Here is an 8,292-nt window from a genome sequence, read left to right on the forward strand (position 1 = left end):
AGGAACCTGCAGGGCATTCTGGAGCACGCGTGGGCGTTCACAGGTAAAAGCTGAGGCATTAACGTGTGTCAATCAACTCAGCGCTGTGTGATACACAAGATCAGACATTAACCAAGAAAAAATGTGACCTTAGCAGTGACTCAGAAATGCAAAGAGAAGCTGTTTGTCAATACATGGTAGGCAATGTGTTCTGAGGTGCTCTTCACAAAAGCGCTCTTGTCTCTGCACTGCACAGGAAGCCCTTTTCAATGCGATCACATAAAACCTACCCTTAGGCACACATCATTTAGAGCATCGAGTTTAGACGGTGAGACAAGGTGTTAGGGTCAGCGGGAGAAGTGTGAGATTTCAGGGGGCGCTGTGCTCAAATGACGTGTTTCAGACTCATTATTTATCTCAACATGTGCTTTCACCGGTGAACTCTGCACTCCCTCTGAGTCATGTGACACTGCTGTGCACGGCTGCAGCAAATGTATGTAAATAATGATGATCATTCAACCTAGTGAGCGTATGAGCGGATTGTGGGGGCGGCATAATTACTTGTATTGTAATTAGTCCTGTTTTTTTTTTTTGTTTTTTTTTGCATTAGATGGGAAATGTTTGATTGCAGGTGTTTTAATTATGCGAATGATCAGTGTAAGATATACATCGATAGCCAGCATGTTTCAACCAAAACATAATTAACTTTGTTAAAGTCTTATGATCTTGGTTATATATTGAAAAATGAAAAGTGACCTGGAGCACCTGACAAAAAAAGATTACTTCATTAACACTTTACCCAAATTATTTAAGTCATATTGTGGAGTTTTGACCACTTAGCTGCACCAGCCAACTATATTTCCAGGCAGAAGAAAGAGTGCATTACCTCATGTTCAAGAAGTTTGTGCTTGTGACAGCGCAAAATGTAAACATTAATGGCTTCCTCCTCGGTTGGTGGATGTAGTTCAGTAAAAGCAAAACAGTCTACTTTCTAAACAACAAAAAAATAAAAATAATGCAAAAACATCAGCACCTTTTTTTAAAATTTCTTTTTAAAATTATGATAGCTAATGAAATCATATGCAACAAACGCACTACATTGAGTGAGGGGATAAGCTTTTCTTCAACAGCTAAATGTATTTTTAAGTAGCACTTCCTAATTTTTTTAGCATAAACAGAAGATGTTTATGTCAGAATATGGCCTTTGTGTCATAGTTTGTAGTTTGGCCTGCAGCTCGCATGTTAAGTGGTTAGAGGAGAGGACTTGAAATCCTAAACTGCAGAGGAAGAAAAGTTCAATTATCAATCCATTTCATTAGGTTATGGTAACTAGAGTTTTGCTTTAAATCAATTAAGGTAGAAATTTCAATTTATGTTACACACAGTATTAGGTTGATGTAATTATCAGCATTTTTATGTCAACACAATTCATCAAAATAATGTTTGCAACTTAAAAGGTTTTTCCAAATCAACAAATCAGATTGTTTTATCCTGCTACCACACATCTAATTAGGTGGTGGTGATAGGGCCCCTGAATTGATTTTTAGAGTAGTGAAACTGCTCACAGCAAAGTGAGTGGATTGTCTTGAGTAATAAGGTCATGATTTCTGGAAAGAGTCATTGCTGTTGTGTTTTTCAATTCCCAACACTCGGCAACTTTCACCAAAAACAATGTAGACTGATAAGTAGCACCACGGATAAAAGAACAAATTTGTGTTTTTGATTTCAGGGTGAACTATCCCTTTAAGTTTCACGCTATAACAATATATTACAGTGATTACAGAGTGGCAGTTAAATATAAAAGCAATAATTCATGTGTATTATAATATTGCAATAACTTATGCGATAATAGGTGAAGTTTTGAAAGTGAAATTCTTCCTCATTCCTGCTTAATAAGGGCACAACATCCATGATTTGCAAAAACATTTTAAAATGTAGACTGGTCAGACCATAGCACACTTTACCACTTTGTGTCAGTCCATCTCAGATGTGCCCAAGCCCAGAGAAGTTGGCAGTGTGTCTGGATGTTGTTAATAGATGACATTCTTTGTGCTTGAGTCTTAACTAAAGTCTTAACTTGCATTTGCAGATGAAGTGATGAACTGTGTTTACCAAAAACGGTATTCCAGAAGAGGTCCGGAGCCCATGTAGTGATGTCTTTATGTAATTGTGTTTGTTTTAAATGCAGTGCCGCTTAAAAACTCTGCCTGGAAGTAGGAACACAGGTTTTCCAAAACTGGACGATTCTGTTCCAGATAATAAAAAAAAATCGGAATAACTTTTTTCGATTTTTTAAAATTTTTATCCCTTTTTTGAAAATGAATTTAAGCACAATGGATTTTTGCATGTTTTCCATTGACTCAGAATTCAGTGCGAGATGATGTTAAATGCTTCTTTGGTATTTTAAGTAACGGTGGCATCTTTAAATGACTCTCCCTCATCACTTCACACACCTCAGTGCTCATATGTAATCATGCGCCATGAAAGTTTATTAATAGCCACACTTAGGTCCCTCACATGTATTATTAAAAATAATGTTGTCTTGCTCTCCTAAATGATTGCACCCGTGCTCAAAAGCAATCTCCCTCATATTGGGGAGAGTACCATTACTTTCTCCTCCAAATTGTATTTGTTTCATACTAAGAACTTACGCTGGCTGAGTTCAGGCGACATTGGCAGGAGACCTCTGCGGTGTCTGCCAATCCTTTCCTTTTCCCCAAGCCTGCAGTGGCATTTAGTCATCACCAAGAGTGCCTTGTTGTTAGCACTTAGTCTAAGCACATTTTACCTGCTTATCTTATTACCCAGGTGTCAGCTGGAAAGCATGTTGGTAATTGAGGGGGGTAACCTGCCAGTTGAGGTGTTCCTCATTCATTTAGTTAATTGCATTGTTCTCATTGGATGGGGGAGTCCCTATGAAGAAGAGAACATGACAGGACTTTAATCAGAACTCAATACAAAACATGTAGCTGGTGTGAAAGAGAAGTGTGATTACAAATGAAGCAAGCTGTCATATTAAAGGATTAATTAGAAAGAAGAATTAGACTAAAACTATCATTTTGTCAGGTGCTCCTTGCCTTTTATACAGAAATCACTTTTTTCTTCCTCATTGTGTTTTCCTTTCATCATCAAGTGTCTCATCTGACATTTAAATCAATAATGGACAGTTGTATTTAGTCTAAATTACTGATACTTTGAAATTTTGGGGGGTGTGAGTCAGAGTGATTAGCTGGTGACAGACTGACCTTTTTAACAGTTGAAAATGTTGTTAGGCAGATGTGCTTTTGCAAAGTCGGGTGAAATGGGGGAGTTTCTATGCAGGAGAATAGTAAGAAATAGAGGCAGACATTTAGCATATGGAAGCATCAGCTACATATTTGGGCTTTTGAGAGCTTTGTTGTGCAGCACTTAGATTTTAGATCTCATCCTTTATATGTGCAACCCATTAGATGCACCCAATCCCCTCTTAAATGTTTGCTTCTTCTCACTTCTTCTTCTGAACTGTCTTCCTCTTTGAGGGGGTAGTGCCAGTGAATTTCCTGTCCATCCATTCACTCATCCATTTCATTTTCATCCGCTCTTCCTGGGGGATCCAGGAAGAGCCCCCATATATATATATATATATATATATATATATATATATATATATATATAATCCCTCCAGCGTGTTCAGGGGTCTACCCCGGGGTTTACAGTTGAGGTGCCAGGAAAGCCTCTAATTAGAGGCACCCAGGAGGCAACCTGGTCAGATGCCTGAACCACCTCAGCTGGCCCATTTCGAAGGAGCAGTGGCTCTACTCCAAGCTTCCTCTGTAGGTTTGAGCTCCTCATGATATCTCTAATGCAGAGCACAGCCATCCTGTGGAGGAAACTCATTTCCACTGCTTGTCTCAATTATCTCTTTCTTGTGGTTGCTACCAAAAGCTTGTCATCACTGGTGAAGGCAAAACATAGATGAACTGGTAAATGGAGGGCTCTTTCTTTGGTGCCTGCATTATATTATATATAATATAATAGGTATTGCTGCGGATGGGTTTACATTGGAGTAAGATGAAGGCCCTGTGCATCTCATAGGAGATGATTAAGTGTGCCTTTGGCATTAATATCACACACTAATGGGTTTGACAAAGACTTAATAATTGATTTATTATTGGGAACTTATTGTTGTGCCTGTTTACTGTTACCATAAAGCGTGAGATCCAGAAAAACTGAATTTTCTACTAGCACTTAGCCATTGATTTTTTTTTCTTCAGGATTGAAGGTTCATAAAGAAGTGTAGAAGCTAGAGTCTAACAGAAGAGGAATGTGTGCAGTCAAACCAGAAAATCAATGTAATGATGTAATATATGGCAGAGAAATTAACTTTGTGTAAGTTAAAAAGTTGCACTGAAGTTTCCCTGTAATTCTTTGGAGAGCATGTGTGGAGGGTTTCCCAAGAATTGTACTCAAAAGCATCAGTGAAGTCTCTGATTTTATGAGCAGAGGATTGTTCAAACTGAACAGCGATCAAAGATTGCAGAGGGTTTTTTTTTTAAGCAACACATTTTTTTTTTCTCTTGCTTTCCAAACAGCTGCCCTGTTTGTCACTATTTTAACATTTTACCTGATGGTTTAAAAATGTGATGGGCCTCCTTTTGACCGCTACAGGTTGCACCCAAACCAAAGTATTCTCCTTGATCCAAATGTCAGCTAGTCAGTGCATGTATGGGAGTACAAATAGCAGACACTATGGGGCTCCAAATGACAGGGGGCGAAGTCAACCAGGAGTCAGCAGGTCACCGAATGAAACAACAAACGAGATGACAGAGATGCACTCACAACAAGAGGACAAGGGGAGAAAAAGAGAGCGTAGGAGAGGGAGGGGGAAGAAGTAGGGGTTGGAACAGAGCGGTGAAGTGCACACACACGGAGAAAACACGATGCTTGCCTGCGTCACGGTGTGATGGACGGTGCCCACCGACTAATAAATCAGAGACGGTGAAAAGGCAGGATGCTGAGAAGGGTATTCGGAGCGACGCTGCCCTGCGCTCTGGGTTGCCGAGAGAGGAGAGACGTGTCAGGAATGTAGGAGCAGATGCTCGCACACAGAGAAAGAGAGACGAGCCTGGCCTAATTTAGCCCGCTTGATGAAAAATGGACAGGAAAGTGCTTACTTGGCTCGTCCTTTCCTCCACTCCGACGCTGCTCCTCCTCATTTCCTCCTCCTGCTCTCCCCAAACCTTTGCCTCCCCCCTTTATACCCTCCATGCCCTTTCCACTCCCCCTGTCTCTCCTTGATTCCCACACTTTGATCTCTCTTGTCTCTGCACAAATACAGACATCCCTGCCCTGTCTTGAGCCAGACACCACTCCAGACAACCTTCCCACATTTGAACTGGTATTTATAAAAACACAATTCAGAGATAGAAGCTAATATTTTTAAGCACTGGCCCCACTGATTACCAAGACCCTAAATTAAGAAATTTTACTTTTATTTACTGTAAATTTGTGTTGTCACATTAAACTGCAGTAAACTGATAAATGCTGTGTTTAGCTTCATTAGCTGTTAGCCAGGACAGTCCATAATAATGGACGACACATCTTCACACACTCCCACTCTGCAAAAGCAAAGCTAAAATAACTGGGATATGTATCTTGCACTGGTAACTTGGGTTGAGCATCCTAAACATGTTCATGCCTAAACAGTGTATGAACCAATACTTTTTTAAAAAAAAAAACAAAACATAAAACTGTAAATGACACTAAAAATGGCTTTTTAAAATTTTTTTATTTTAAACTAAAAATTGTGACAGTGTAGTTAACAGTTTAAAGTTTACGTAAATATATAGTATGAATATGGACAAATACAAATCATTGTCAACAAACCTTATAGATAAAAATGAACACAACTACAATGAAAAAATCAAACCGTGCCACTGACAGCGAGAACACAGATTGGTACGCACAGCTGTCAATCATGATGTTGAATCCTCTTTTTGTAGCATTGGATAACTAATTAAAACCAAAATTATCAGAAAAGTGAACATTTGAACTAAAGTCAGGGTGATAAGAACTGACAGAAAATGACAGAAATCATCTGCAGAAAATTTGGTGTGTACTTTGAGTTTTTAGTTTGGCCTACATCCCATCACTAACGTGGCGGGGGTTTATGACCAAAACTGCACCCAGCCGCCAGGGGACAATCAAAACATTTTGGTTTCACTTTTGGGAAGCTGTCATGTCGTCCATCTTTGTATACAGTCTATTAGCTTGGTAACCTCAGTCAGCCTACACACTGCAGAAGTCTGCTACCCTTCTGGCTGCTAACAGCGACACAAAGATTTAAAAGCTCAGTCCAGTTTTTCATTTATTAAATGATAGTTGTGCATGCATACATACAAAACCATTTTTCCCTGAGGCATGCAGAGAAGGTCTGTGTTTGTCCCAAATGCATTTACTGTTGTCACAGGGCAACATGTCTCATGAGTATTGCTGTTTTTGGTAGAATGTTGAACTCTAAGGAGCAAATGTTTGGGATGTTTATTGAACTGCAACGTTGCATTTGCGAAGGATCATACTGTGTGTTTTTTTATTTCTTTAACCTTTATCTAGACACGTAATCTCATTCAGAAATGGAGACTCATACTCAGAGCAGACTGAATAAAACTTAGTGGGCACAGAGGTCCACCTACTAGTTATATCTAGTGGCCATAGAGTGACTTTTTGTGGCCAAGGCCGTCAGGTCATGGTTACTGTCAAACCCTGAGATATGGATATAGAGCTGAGACTGATCTGATATTGTGGACATGAAAAAGAAAGGAGTCGATGAAACCTTACTCCTTCAGCCATTTTAAAGCACTCAAGTGTGTTTCAGGGCTCTTGTTCCTTTGTGTTCTTTCATCTTGTCCTTTGACGTTTGCACTTTTCAAAGTTTGCTACATCTTATTACCTCTGACATGATGGTGATTGATTGGGAGAACATTGCAGATGGTGGTTTACTTCATGAATTAGAATGATGATGGTTAGTCATAATGATGGTTGCACATGTTGCTCTGGCCTTGCAGGAAAACCTCCCTGCTGTGATATAATTTGTTCTTATCATTTTAATTGACAGTCGACAGAGATGTTCATGTGTGTTTGAAATGCAGTCTGGCTCAAACTTTCACATAATTGTAATTCATTAAGCAGGGCCACGTGCATACATGCCATTATATTTGGCGCAAAGAGTTTGATGGATCTGTTAAGTCATGGCCCTCTTCTTATATTCCTTTAATATTTTTTCCAACATTTATGCCATAGCACTACTCCCTCTCCTCTCCAGCCATTCCCCTCTTCTCAGTGGACAGGCTTTTTGTCAAAGTGTTAAACTAATTAGCTGCATCAGTCACTCTCTCTGATCTATCTCTTTCTCTCTATGATCTCTCATCACTCGGCCATCATTGCTGTCTGGTCCAACTGTTGGCTTGGGTATCCTGTTGGCCGTGACTCCACCTTTCATGCCAATCACAGCCTCATGATTAGCAATATTTGAGTAGTGAGTCCTTCCCCGCAAAGCCCTCGGCTATCCCTTTAAAATAGCGTTCCTTCTTTTATCAGGAAGTCGGACACCGTCTTTATAATAAGCATCCCCATTCCTCTCTTTATTAAAAGATAACAGAAAGAGATTTTTTTAAATATGATTTAAAAGGTTATTTGGAGTGAGTTTACTTTAAGAAGTATAAATGCAATACCATTTTTTTTTGAGAAACATGAAACAGCACTTTTAAATTAGCAAAATCCCAGATTTCAATTTTCATCTACAAGTTAGAGCATTTATGTCAACAGGAGTAATTACCAATGATATAGACCTATCTTGCACATATGCAGGTATTTTTGAAAACAGGTTTATTCCTCCTTTGTTCTAAAAAAAAAAAAAAAAAAAAAGATGTCCACATGTAAATGTAAAAGACAAATGAAAAGCATGCCAACCCAACATAACCATTACCATATGCCATGCAAATACATTGATGTGAATAATCGGAAGTCTGAAAAAACAGCCATTACTGGAAGGCTAGCTGGAGCAGTGACCCCTGTAGCGCACTCTGATAACTCTGTAGTGGAAAAGCAGCTGTACATTTATTTGTTAACATATAAAAAGTCCTGTTAAGGAGGTTAGAGCCAGCACAAATTTGACGATGTCCACCATTGCACGAAATGTTGCCTCATTTGTGATGCCTCACAAAGGAGATAATAATGCACACTCTGACGTTAAAAGTCAAAACAACACTGAAAATACTTAAAACGGAGTTTCTAAAAAATGTTCACTCTTCAAAATGTTTTACGAAAGGTACATTT

The sequence above is a fragment of the Plectropomus leopardus genome, chromosome 24, assembly GCF_008729295.1.
Source record: "Plectropomus leopardus isolate mb chromosome 24, YSFRI_Pleo_2.0, whole genome shotgun sequence".
NCBI classification, from domain to species: Eukaryota; Metazoa; Chordata; class Actinopteri; order Perciformes; family Serranidae; genus Plectropomus; species Plectropomus leopardus.